Raw genomic sequence first — 13,480 nt, 5'->3', positions numbered from 1 at the left:
AATCACTCATAGCCCCCCCCCCCCCAGCTGAAGACAGCCACTCTAAACGTTTGGCACATTTTCCTCCCAACTTTTACCGAAGTTAAACAGGTAAATGTGTATGTCTGAAATAATAATTGGAAAAAGATGAACCTAGATACCAAGAACAGAAAAACATAAGAGAGAACGAAGTGAAATAAGAGTGTGGTCGTTTTCTTCTAGAGGCTGTCCTTTGTCCAAACTGCTATTTGGTTTTACTACCTTCTCTTGTCCATGGGCTTTCCTGATGAAGCATTTTTCGACCACTTTTTCCTTCCTCAAAGTGCTTCACAGAATCTTCCTCTTGCTTTCAACAGGGAGTTTAAGTAAAATTGGCTATTGTTTTGAAATCTTCTACCGTTTATGCTGTAATACCCCACCGCAGGCATGATACGAATGCCACTGCCAAAAAAGAGGGGATGCTTCGAAAGTGGTGAGAAAAATCCCAGCCTGAAGGACTGAAGAGTGGACGATGGCTTTCCGCTGAAAAATATCAACACCTGTTTGCAACCTTTCCGATTTGTACTTTTGGGGAATGACGCCCTCTAGAGATCAACAGTGATGATGCACCGTCATTTCGTAGCTACCTGAATTTCCAGGTAAAATATTCCACAAAATGTACTTGAAAATTGGTAAAACCAACATCGTTTGGGCAAGAGTTTCTGTATCCCTGTTTTCAATGTTCACATGGCTTTGTTCAAATGCCTAAAATTTTACAGCCAATCTGTACACGCTTTAGAAGCCCTATACCCCTCAAAGGGACTACCTGAATAAGCTGAGTAACGGAAGCTAATCTAGTAGCTCTTGAATTGCTGGAACAGGGGAGCCAAACTCAAATACGCCAGGGAGCCAGGAAATCACTGTTGCTGAGTGAAGCAGTCAGCACGGATTGCTTTGCCAGATCTTCTGATTTACAGAGAAGGAAGAATTTTATGTGAAGCCAGACTATGCGAAATCTATGTATAGATTATGTGAAATTTCTTGCATTTTCAATGTTGGCAGTATCAGACCATGCTTCTTCCCTGTTCCCTAAAACTGTCTTTGACCTTTGAACTTTATATCATCAGGTTGTATCACTCACTACTCTTCACTGTTGCCATCATCCACTGCTCTCCCCCACCTCAATTTCTCCTCCTCATTTTTAGGCTATGTAGCTCCTGCTTACTGTAATTCTTTCCAGTGCTAATTTCTTCTTAATCCTTGGTGATTTAGAATATATGTAGAATAGATGATGATCTTTCTCATACCCTGGACTCTCAGTTCCTCGATATGTCTTCTCCAGTGATTTTCTCCTCCCCACTATTTCAGCCACTTACTCATCCCCTAGAACTTCTCATTATCAATAACTGCACCCCCGTCCGTAAATTCTATTTCATTAATCTGCTCAAGATTCATTAATAGTACATCCCCTATCCTCTAGTACTCTGACCCCAACAACCCCTACCTCTGTCTGGATACCAAGTCCAAAATCTTGCCACCTCCTCTCTGGCCCCAACCTCTTGACGTTCTTACTTTTCTCTTTATCCATAAAGTCCACACTCAATTATTATAATCCCTCCCTTGCACATGCTGTCCATTCTCTTCCTCCTCTCTCACTTTGTTGAACTCCCTTGGCAAGTCTACCATACTGATGAAATCCAGTTTTCCAATTTTGAGCTCCACCCATACACCTGAATGTAGCTGGAAGGGGGAGGGGGAATAAAAACCCTGTTAATTGGACTCAGTTTAAAATCAAAGTCATGGCTCTCAAGTGGGTCCTTTATGCTGCCAGGCAGTCACACTTGTGCCTTTAGTCCATTTACTCTGCTGATCTCCTTGACAACTAGTATATGGCGTCTCTTTTCTCCTCAGTCCCATCACATTCTCCCCCATCCTCATGCTCAGCTGATGATCTTGAGAGTACTGATGCACCAGGAGAAAACTTCCACAGGATCTCGTTACCACATCGACGGTAGCTACCTGCATTTGTACTAAGATGCACTCCCCCTCCCACCACCTTTCCCATGGATCAATTATCTAGGCTCCTAAATCTAATCTCTTCACTTGGGCACTAGATCCCATCTCCTGTCCCCTACTCAAAGACATTAAGGGCAGCTGTTCGCACGCTCTGCAAGATCAACAATTTCTCACTGTTTACTGGATCGGTTCTATCAGCATACAAATATGAAGTTATTTCTTCCATCTTAAAACAAACCAAAAAACTTTTTTGATACCATTGTCCCCTTTTTTTTTTGCGGTACACGGGCCTCTCACTGTTGTGCCCTCTCCTGTCGCGGAGCACAGGCTCCGGATGCGCAGGCTCAGTGGCCATGGCTCACGGACCCAGCCGCTCCGCAGCACGTGGGATCTTCCTGGACCCGGGCACGAACCCGTGTCCCCTGCATCGGCAGGCGGACTCTCAACCACTGCGCCACCAGGGAAGCCCCCATTGTTCCCTTTGATGCCACAATCATCCCATTACCTTGCTCCTTTTTGTAGTAAAGAGTTGACTATTTCATCTCTAATTTTTCTCCTTTTATTTTCTCTTAAATCCACTGTAACTAGGGCCATCTGTCCCACCTTCCTCCATTAAAACTGCTCTCTTCAGGGTCACCTATGTCCATATCACTGCTGAAGATAATAGACAAGTTTCAGTCCCCAACTTTCTTGACCGACTAGTAGTTTTTGACGCGGTTGATCACCCCCTCCTTCTTGTACACTTTCTTCATTTATCTTCCACATTCTCTTACATTTTCCCTGACTTCATTGGTCACCCTTCAGCTTCCCTTGCTATTTCTCCACTTCTCCCTTAACTCAATGTCAGAGTGCCACAGGGCTCAGTCCATAGTCCTCTCCATTGACACCTACTCCCTTGGTGATCTCAGGTGGTTTCGAGGCTTTAACTACCAGCTATCTACCCAGCACTGCCAAGTGTACATGTTTAGCCCAGACCTCTCTCTTGAACTTCAGACTCATGTCCAAAACTGAACGCTTGATCATGCCTCCTGAACCTGCCCTTCGACATTCTTCCTTATCTAGGTTACTGAATCCTTCCAGTAGCTTGAACCCAAAACTATAGAGTCATCCTTGGCTCCTCCTTTTCTTCACAGACCATGTTCAATCCACCAGCAAATCCCGCTGACTCTATTCAGAATATATTTAGAACCTGACGCTTTTCTCCACCTCCACAGCCGCCATCCTGGTTTGAGTCATCACTATGTCTTGTCCAGATCACTGTAGTTGTCCCTTAACTAAAAGTAGCTTTCACTATTGCTTCCTACAGGCTTTTCTCAACACTGCAGCCAGATTGATCTTTTTAAATCAAATCTGATTAGGCCTCTCCTCTGTTCAGAAACCAAGAATGGCTTCTAATTTCAGTCAGAAGAAAAATCCGATTCTTCATATGTGCTGCATTCTCTCTGCCACTCCCCCTCCACTCTGTTACCCTCTGATCATGATTCCTGGTTCATTCTGCGTAGCCACACTGACTCCTTGCTGGTCCTTGAACACAGCAGGCAGAATCCCTCATTAGAGCCTTTGTACTTGCTATTCCCTTGCCTGGTATGCTCTTCCCATGTGGCTAAGGTCTACCTTGACCTCCATATTTAAAATTGCTATGGTCCATGTACTCAGATTCACGCTGGCATGTGACTGGAATTGGCAATAATTCATGGCCGCAGGAACCAAATCTCATTCAGATTTCTCTCTTTCTTGATCTGAATAAGAACAGGCGGGAGCTCTGGCCATCTCTGGAACCACTTTGCAACCACACAGAGATCATATTAGAATGAAGTAAGTCTTAGGGATGGTCTAGTGAGAGAAAGAACCAGATGCTTGATAAGGTCATTAAGTTGCTCATTTGTTTTATGCCTGGAGAATGTCCTGCTTGTGGACTTATAATTATATGACATAAATTCCCTTATTAAATCAGTTTTTAAACCAAGGATCTTGTCATTTGCAGCTAAATGCATCCTGATTCACTGAACAGACATTTGGTATTACTCCTTGATTTTGCTGAGGGCCTGAAACCCATGGGAGGGAAACTAACCCCTGTCCAAAACTGGAGTTCAAATGTACATTTACAGCTATATCTGTGGGATGTGAGATAGGCATGGAAACTGGATTGCAGAGAGAGACAACTGGGTCCCTGAGAGAAAATGAATGTTAGTAGAGAATGACTCTGGCAGTGTGGGTGGAAGCAATGTGAAGTTCATGAGACGTGCCTGAGACTGCACTAGACGTGCATGAGACTGCACCAGAATCCATGAAGACTCAGACCCCCTGCCAGCACACATGCTTTCTAGTGAAGAGAGGGCTGTGGTGAAACCGCAAAACTGCTTCACACTATGACCTAGCCCTTTGCCACGGAATGCTCTCTAGAGCCACCCCTCCCCCTCAAGATTTGGACACTAGAAGAAGAAAGTGTTTCCACCCCAGCTGGAGGTAAGAGAGTAATGAACTGCCAAGATTACAAACGGAGATGCTGAGGAAACCCTGAAGGCCAAAGTGACAATGGCACAGATACATGGTATTATCAGTGGTGAAGCTCCAGCTAAGCATGGGCATCAAAGTCTCAGAAATCTAGAAACAGGTGAGAGAAAGCAGGTGAGGCAGGTAACAGCTCTTAATATGTATGAGTCAGCTATGTTGGTGGCAGCTATCTACCCAGTATCCCTAAGGATGAATGTTCAAAGGACACACAGGCTTGTGGGTCGTAGGGAATTTTCTGGTTTCAGAAATAATTTTTGAAACAAAGATCACTAACCTATATCGTCTTTGAGTTTCATCTCATCCTTGAGCCTTATTCTAGAGGGTCATAGGTGCCCTGGGGTTCAGGAATAGGGTAAAGATCAATAATGGGGTGAGAACATTTGTAGTGTGCATTACTTGGTAATTTTAAAAAGTGAAAGTTCAATGGTTTCTTGGGCTTTCATCAAAATGACCTCACAAAAATAACATGCAATAATTATTCCCCCAGTTCCTTCTCTCTTTCTCCCTCTCTTCCTCTCTCTGTCTCTCTCTGTACTTTTAAAGAACATTAGGGTTGCATTGTCTTGTAACTCAGCCTTTTCCCATTTAAGGTATCAAAACATTTTTCTAAAAATCTATTATTTCACAACATAATAAATACTAAAATTTTAACAATTATCCTTTTAGGGTTGATAGAAAGGATTTGGGGGATTTTATTTTCTTACTTTGTGTTTTCTAAACTTACTAAAGTTAACGTATTATCTCTATGATTAGAAAACCTTCAACTATAGAAAATAATTTTTTCCAGCACTTTTATGGTTCATCCCATTTCACTATTTCCTTTTCAAATTATTTTCACAGTATTTTTCATCCCAGAATGTATTTCTAGAATAACTTTTGCCTAACTTGCATGCACACAAACAGAGAGAGGGAGAGGGAGAGAGAGAGAGGGAGGGAGGCAACACTCTGGTGTCTCTTCTTAGAAAGACACTAATCCTATCTGATCAGGGCCCCACCCTGCATGGCTGTTAGCATAACTGGGCCATCTTGGGCCTGTTCAGTTCCTCCTGTCCTTCCACTGACCCTACCTAGGGCTGTACTGTGTAGTGAATCTCTTTTCTGTCATCAAGGGCTTTGTAGTTATTAGATAGTGTTTAGTGATCATTAGGTCCAGGTAGCCTCTATGCTCTGTTAGTCCCCAAACGATGAAAAATGTTGCTGACGTATTCCCTGTGCCCTCGAGACTAGTAACCCCTTCATAAATCTAGGAGTACACATCCTGTTTCCAAGCACCTACCCCCATAACCCTATAAAATTGTCCCAATGGCCCCTCAGCTGTGTGGAGTGCAGCTTTGAATGCTTCCAGATTGTGGTCCAACTAATCACCCCCTGTGAGTAACCCTATAATAAACTGATCCATCGAGTGTATGGAGCACCCTGCCTCATTTTTCAGTCTTAAAATGCATTCTTAGTTCAGTGGATACGTTTTGTCCCTTCCGTTCTCCAGCACACCCTGTGACCTCATTAACCTTAATTGCCTCCTTAGAAGCCCCTTCTCTGAATTCACCCATACTGGGGGTTAGGGCTTCAATATATGAATTGGGGTGGGGGGAATGACACAGATTTCAGTTCATAGGAAACCCTCTGCACGTAAATTCAAGAAACAATGCCACATCATCAGGTTTCAGAGTACACATCCTAACAACACTTGGTAATTAGTTATCTATATCATGTAGCCTTTCATAGTGGTCATAGTTCCTCTTGTACTGAATTTATTTCATTGTTCTTAACTTTTTAAGATTTTAATCTGGTGTCTTGATAATGAAAGCAATAACAAGTCTGTATATGAAAATATCCAGCATATTTGGGTCTAAAGATACTAGTAATTTTTCAGATCAAATGGCCTCAGGGCTTATTCTGAGCATTAGTTTCTCATCACATCATCTTTCTTGAATTTTTGCCTTTTTTTCCTCTATGATGATGCTTGGTATTTTCTTCCTATATTTGTGATTGTTTCTTCTGTTTTCCTAACTGACTCTTCCTCTGGCCTGTACTATGCACCCACAGGCTGAATTCTTGGATCTTTTTATTCCAGATGTTGGAGATTTCATATAATCTCATTTTCATCTATTATCTCTATGTAGACTACACTCATATATATATATATATTTTGCATGTGTCTTTTTTTAAAATTTTTTTTATTTTTTATACAGCAGGTTCTTATTAGTTATCCATTTTATACATATTAGTGTATATATGTCAATTCCAATCTCCCAATTCATCACACCACCACCCCCGCTGCTTTCCCCCCTTGGTGTCCATATGTTTGTTCTCTACATCTGTGTCTCAATTTCTGCCCCGCAAACCGCACACTAATATTTGTGTCTTCAGCCCTAGCCCGCCCTGCAGACTCCCTTCTCACTCCTGTCTCCAGTCTTTATTTATTTCATTTAAGTTTTTTGCTTTCATCTCAAATCAACATGCCCCAAACTGATCATTTTCTGAAAAATCAACTCCTTGTTTCCGGTGACATGGCAAGGGAACTCTTAGTAATTTTCATTAATTGATTGATATATTCAAAAGAATTTCTGAGCAACTGCTGTGTCAGACATTGTGCTAGGTGCTATATTCAATAAGTCACAAAATTTTTTCTTCTGTAATGTCTCTCATAAGTGTCTGAGTCTTTTCCAATTTGTCTTTACTAGTTATTTCATGTTTGTGTTTTTTTTTGTTGTTGTTGTTTTGCGGTGTGTGGGCCCCTCACTGTTGTGGCCTCTCCCGTTGCGAAGCACAGGCTCCGGACGCACAGGCTCAGCGGCCATGGCTCACGGGCCCAGCCGCTCCGCGGCATGTGGGATCTTCCCAGACCGGGGCACGAACCCGTGTCCCCTGAATCAGCAGGCAGACTCTCAACCACTGCGCCACCAGGGAGGCCAATGTTTGTGTTTTTTGAGTATGTCTTGCCTGGTGAACCCATACTTAAACACTGAGACTAGTTGAGAAGTCACCACCTCTGTGTTGTAAATTGACTTGTGTAATACCAAAATATGTGCTTAAATCCTAACCCTTGGTACCTCTAAATGTGACCATAATTGGAAACAAATTCTTTGCAGATGCAATCAAATTAAGATGGGGTCATACTGGATGAGGGTGGGCCTTAATCCAGTGACTGGTGTCCTTATAAGAAGAGGGAGATTTAGACATAGAGACACAGAAGGTAGAAGGCCTAGTGCCACTGGAGAGACATAGAACAGATTCTAAGAGCTTCTAGAAGGAACTGACCCTGCTGACACCTGGATTTCTGACTTGTGGCCTCCAGAGCTGTGAGAAAAGAAACATCTATTGTTTTAAACCCCAGTTTGTGGTAATTTGTTACAGCAGCCCTAGCAAACTAAAACACTCTGTGAGGCCGTTTATAACCTCCCCAAAGTTAATCATTCCTTTTTTGGTTCTATAACACTCAGTACTTATTTCCATCATCACTTTTTGTTGTTGTTTTTATTTCCCCGTGGGCTTGTTGAGGGTTGGAGTGTAGTGGGACAGCCCTAGTCATCTTTGGGTACCTTGCATACTGCTTGGCACAGGGTAATTACTCAACAAATGTCTAACAAATGAAAAAAGTGATGATTTTGCCTCTAGCCAATAATAATTACAGCTATCATTTACTGAGCACTTCCTCTGTACTGGGCGCTGTGTCAGTACTTTACATACTGTGTTCCAACTACAATATGCTGATACCAACTGAGTGTATTACAGGTGAATCTAATTCTAATACTCACTACTGGAGTTAGCATGGACCCCACAAGTTAAGGTCAAAGGCTTTCATTTCTGATGCTAACTACCCAGAGTTAATACAGGTCCTTCAACTTAAGGGCTCAGTCCCACATGACTAACCCCACTTCAGATGCCAGCTGCAAGTCTTAGGTATCCCAAATCTACCTGTATTTCTGCCTGTTTGACTACACATTTGAGAGTTCCCGGAATCCAGCCCCCACCAATTTGATAATTCACTAGAACAACTCACAGAACTCAGGAAAACACTATCCTTATGATGACCATTTTATTATGAAGGACACAAATGAATAGCAAGATGAAGAGGTAAACAGCACAACAAGGTCTAGAAGGGTCCTGAGCTTCCTTGTCCCCTCCAGGTGTACCATCCTCCCAGGACACGGATGCTTTCATCAACCAACAAGCTCCCAGAGCCTCACTGTTTCAGAGATTTTATCTAGGATTTTGTTACACAAGCATGATCGATTAAATCATCAACCACTTGATTGAGTTCAAGATCTAGGAGGGTGTGGCTGAAAGTTCCAACCCTCTAATCACAAGCTTGGTCTTTCTGGCTTGGCCAGTCCCTTCCTTGTAACTATCTCAAGGCCCACCTAAGTCACCTCATGAATTAGCATAAATTCAGATATGGAGGAAAGGGGTTCTTTGTGAATAACAAAAGATACTCTGATCACTCCAGAAATTCCAAGGTGTTTTGAAGCTCTGTGCCAGGAACCGAGAACAAAAACAAAATAATTTTTTATTATACCACACATATGTATTCACATGAGGGCTCCTTGAAGTAGGTATCTGTGCCATCTGCATCTTACAGATGAGGAAATTGAGGCTTAACCTCAAACCTGTGTTGCCTCTCTAGCCTAGCTTTCTCCCAATCCATTTTATTTCCAAATTAAGCTACATTAAACAGAGCTTTCATCACATTACTTCCTTAGTGACTCTCTATTACATAATAAAGGCCTACTGTTCAAGTTTCTCTAAAGTCTGTTTCATGGTGGTTGTGTTCATTTCTACCTCTGGCCATGCTTAATGCCTGCTTTTCCTCCCTCCTTCTAACATTCTCCCCATTCCTTAATAACTCTCAAATCCTACCTATTTAGATTCAGTGAGGGTGAGATAGTAGAGCACTTGCTATCACAGAGTTAAGTGCTTTACACATGTTGTCTCCAACGTTACATATGTTAATACTCCAGCAAACCCACAGTTTAGGTGTTCTGATTCTTAGTTTACAGTAGAAAAAATCCAGGCCTGGAGATATAAGCTTGGGTGCTTGAAAGTTAGTGAGTGATTGAGCTAGGATTCAGACTCAAATTTATTTAGCTCTAAAAGCCCATGCTCTTTTTCGGTAATTCATGAGATTTGTAAACCTCTACTGCTCTGGTCCCTAAACTTGAGTTATAGATAAAACTCTAAAGCTAAAAAAAAATTTTAAGATAGTAGCAGCTTAAGTCTCTACTTCCTTCAATGTTGAACGCAGATTATTATCTAAAAGCCAAAAAAAAAAAGGTTTTCAAGTCAATCTAGGAATAGGATAGAATTATTATAGTCTGGGAATAATCTAGAAGAGATTTTAGCCTGTAGTTGGTAGAACAAACATATTAAATGAAAAGGAGGGGAGAAAGAAGAAGAGACAGTAAGAAAGAAGAGGAAAGATGCAGGAAGAGGAGAGATGCAGATAGGTCTTTAAAACCACTGAAATTTGTTTAGATTAGTGACTTTATTTACAAAGCACTCTGTATGAAATTTCAGCTTTAAAGGAATAGAGGAGGGAATTCAGTGATACAGTGATACAGTGGTTAGAGCTCTGTGCTCTCACTGCTGAAGGCTGGTGTTCAACCCCTGGTCGGGGAACTAGATCCCACAAGCCGTGTGGCCAAAAAAAAACAAAAACCAAAACAAAACAAAACAAAATGCAACGACAACAAATAAACTTGTTCTTGAAAATATAAGCTTAAAAAAAATAGAGGATACTGAGTTATTGGATTCCATATCTGCAATTAAGTGCTTTATTGTCATAAGGTAACTTTCTTATCTAAACTGAGAGGGAGCAAACAACTTTTGTCACTTTTAAAAACACAATTTAAAAATTTTAGTACAATACCCTAAACAGTACACAAACCCTCAGTATAAACAGCTTGCTACATTATCACAAGTAAACATATGTAATCAGCCAGAAGTCCTTCTAAGTGCCTTCTCCCAGTTCTTATCCCTTCTTACTCCCCAAAGATAATTTCCTGATGTCTAAGACCACAGGTTAATTTTGCTTGCTTTTTAAAAATTAATTAATTAATTAATTAATGTTTGGCTGCATTGGGTCTTTGTTGCTGCGTGAGGGCTTCTCACTGTGGTGGCTTCTCTTGTTGCGGAGCACAGGCTCTAGGCGTGCAGGCTCAGCAGTTGTGGCTCGTGGGCTCTACAGCTCAGGCTCACTAGTTGTGGTGCACAGGCCTAGTTGCTCCATGGCATGTGGGATCTTCCCGGACCAGAGCTCGAACCCGTGTCCCCTGCATTGACAGGTGGATTCTTAACCACTGCACCACCAGGGAAGTCCCCTTTTGCTTGCTTTTTAACTTTACATAGAATCTCATAGTGCATATTCTTTGTATTTGGTTTCTTTTGCTTAACATAAGGTTTGTGAAGTTCATTCATGTTGTATACAGTAGTAATTTGTTCATTTTCATTGTAGAAACTATGCAAGTATATACCACAATTTTTTAATCCATTTTACCAACAGTGGTCAGTTGGGTTGTTTCTAGTTTTTGGCTATTATGAATAAGGCTGCTATGTGTATTCTTGGTCATCTTTTACAAATATATGCATGCATTTCTGTTGAGCGTATACTCCATGTAGGAGTGGAATTGCTGAGTCATAGGCCTTGTTGTATATGTTCAGCTTTGGTGGATATTGGCAAACAATTTTCCAAAGGGCTTTCTCCATATACAGTCGCAGTAGCAGAGCCAGCTACATGATGTGTGGAACCCGGTGCAAAATAAACATGCGGGGCCCCTTGTTTAAAAGGCAGGGAGAAGTCCCATTAAATGTACTAAAACAGAAAGCTTTTTTGTTTCTTTTGCAGTCTCTTGACTTGCCACGATTTTTTTTTCCTTATAAATTTATTTATTTATTTTTGGCTGTGTTGGGTCTTCATTGCTGCATGCGGGCTTCTCACTGCGGTGGCTTCTCTTGCTGCGGTGCGCGGCCTCTAGGCGCGTGGGCTCAGTAGTTGTGGCGCATGGGCTTAGTTGCTCCGCGGCATGTGGGATCTTCCCTGACCAGGGATCGAACCCGTGTCCCCTGCATTGGCAGGTGGATTCTCAACCACTGTGCCACCAGGGAAGCCTGCCATGATTTTTTAACTTGCTATTTAATGTCATTTTAAGTAAAGAAAAAAATATCATTTAAAGTTATTAGCACAGATTTTACCATTGATCTTTATATTGTGCAATGCCAGTTTTAAATGCAAACTCATGTGTGGAATCATCAAAATTACATAATTTGTATTTCATAGCTTGTACATGCTTATGTATTTCATTCTTACTTCAACTATGGAAAAGCTGCATGAAATTAACTCAAAATGTTTTTATTTCATTTCCTGATATGTGCACAATCTACCAACACTCTCTACCTTCAGCTTCCGGATAAGGATGGACTAAAGGTAAAACAAACTATAGTTGTGCTATCTCTCTTTCCTTCTATATCTTCGTTTATAGTGTAAGTGGTTGGCTAATGCTGGGAAGTAACACAAATTTTAAAAGTTATGATAGGATTCCTTGGTCATTCATGTTTCTTAGAACACCATTCTTTCTGCAAAGTAAGTTCTGGTTGGTAAGGAAAGCTTGGCCTCTTTCAGCTGTCTGCACCCTCCCTCCCTTTCTCTTTACTAAGCTGCAGATGTAACACATTTATCTTGTACTGTTTTGTTTTGCTTTTGCTTTTTTTTTTTTTTTTTTTTTTGGCCATGCCGTGAGGCTTGTGGGGTCTTAGTTCCCCTACCAGGGATTGAACTGGGACATCGGCAGTGAGAGCACAGAGTCCTAACCACTGGACCGCCAGGGAATTTCATCTTGTACTGGTTTCAATCTAGCCTAACTCCCATGCATTACAGGTCTAATAGAATTCTGCACTAATGGGGCTGCCTGAATGCTAAATGCAAATGGTTGGCATGGAAGAGTGTACACGCTTATATATTGTGTGTAACTCTTCTGCTCATGCTCCGTTGTGCTTTCACTTATAAAACACAAGTTCAAAGGAAAAATTATGAAGAATTGCAAAATGGCGACAGTTGAACATTAAGTCAAATGCGAGGTCCTTCTGAAAGCAGGGCCCTATGCAATTGTACAGGTTACATGCCTATGAAGCCAGTTCTAGTTTAAGAGTTCCAGTTGATCCACAACCTTTTCAACACTTGGTGTTGTCAACCTCTTAACTTTAGTCATTTGGTGAATGTGTAGAGATATCTCATTGTGGCACTGATTTGCATTTCTCTGAACATTGAGGGTAAGCATCTTTTTATATGTTTATTAGTAATTTAGTGTGTGTGTGTGTGTGTGTGTGTGTGTGTGTGTGTGTGTGATGCCTGTTTGCCTTTTTTTCTGTTGGCTGCCTGTCTCTGTTTTTCTTGATTTGTAACAATTGTTTTTATATTCTGGAAAGAAGCATTGTGTACATTACATGGGTAGCAAATATCTTCCTCTGTTCTGTGACTTGCTTTTACTCTCTTATAGTGTATTTTGATTACTAGAAGTTCCTCATTTTAATATAGTTTAGTTTGTCAATCTTCTCCTTTGGGGTTAACTGCTAGTTTGTATCTGGTTTCAGAAATCTTTTCTTTCCTCCAAATCAAATTTTCCTATATATCATCTTCTCAAAGTTTTATTGTTTTGTCTTTCACATTTATATCCACAATCCATCTGAAATTTACTTTTTGTAAATGGTAAGAGGTAGGAGATCAAACTTTGCTGATGGTGCTTTTAGTCAATAAGACAATGGGTTTGGACTTTCCTGGTGGCACAGTGGTTAAGAATCCGCCTGCCAATTCAGGGGACACGGGTTTGAGCCCTGGTCCAGGAAGAACCCACATGCTGCAGAGCAGCTAAGCTTGTCTGCCACAACTACTGAGCCTGCGCTCTAGAGCCCGTGAGCCACAATTATGGAGCCCACAAGCTACAACTACTGAAGCCTGCGTGCCTAGAACCCATGCTCAGCAACAGGAGAAGCCACCGCA

The 13,480-nt window shown here is 41.5% G+C and overlaps 1 protein-coding gene across 1 annotated transcript in view; it reads right to left on the bottom strand.

The window, feature by feature from the left end:
• IRAK3 (interleukin 1 receptor associated kinase 3) overlaps positions 1 to 13,480 on the bottom strand; it is a 71,220-nt gene that overhangs the window by 56,112 nt on the left and 1,628 nt on the right. The window lies entirely within an intron of this gene.

Source organism: Pseudorca crassidens, chromosome 11 (assembly GCF_039906515.1).
Source record: "Pseudorca crassidens isolate mPseCra1 chromosome 11, mPseCra1.hap1, whole genome shotgun sequence".
Lineage (NCBI taxonomy): Eukaryota > Metazoa > Chordata > Mammalia > Artiodactyla > Delphinidae > Pseudorca > Pseudorca crassidens.
The sequence above is the reverse complement of the archived record's forward strand: the minus strand, read 5'-3'. Positions and strand labels throughout refer to the sequence as shown.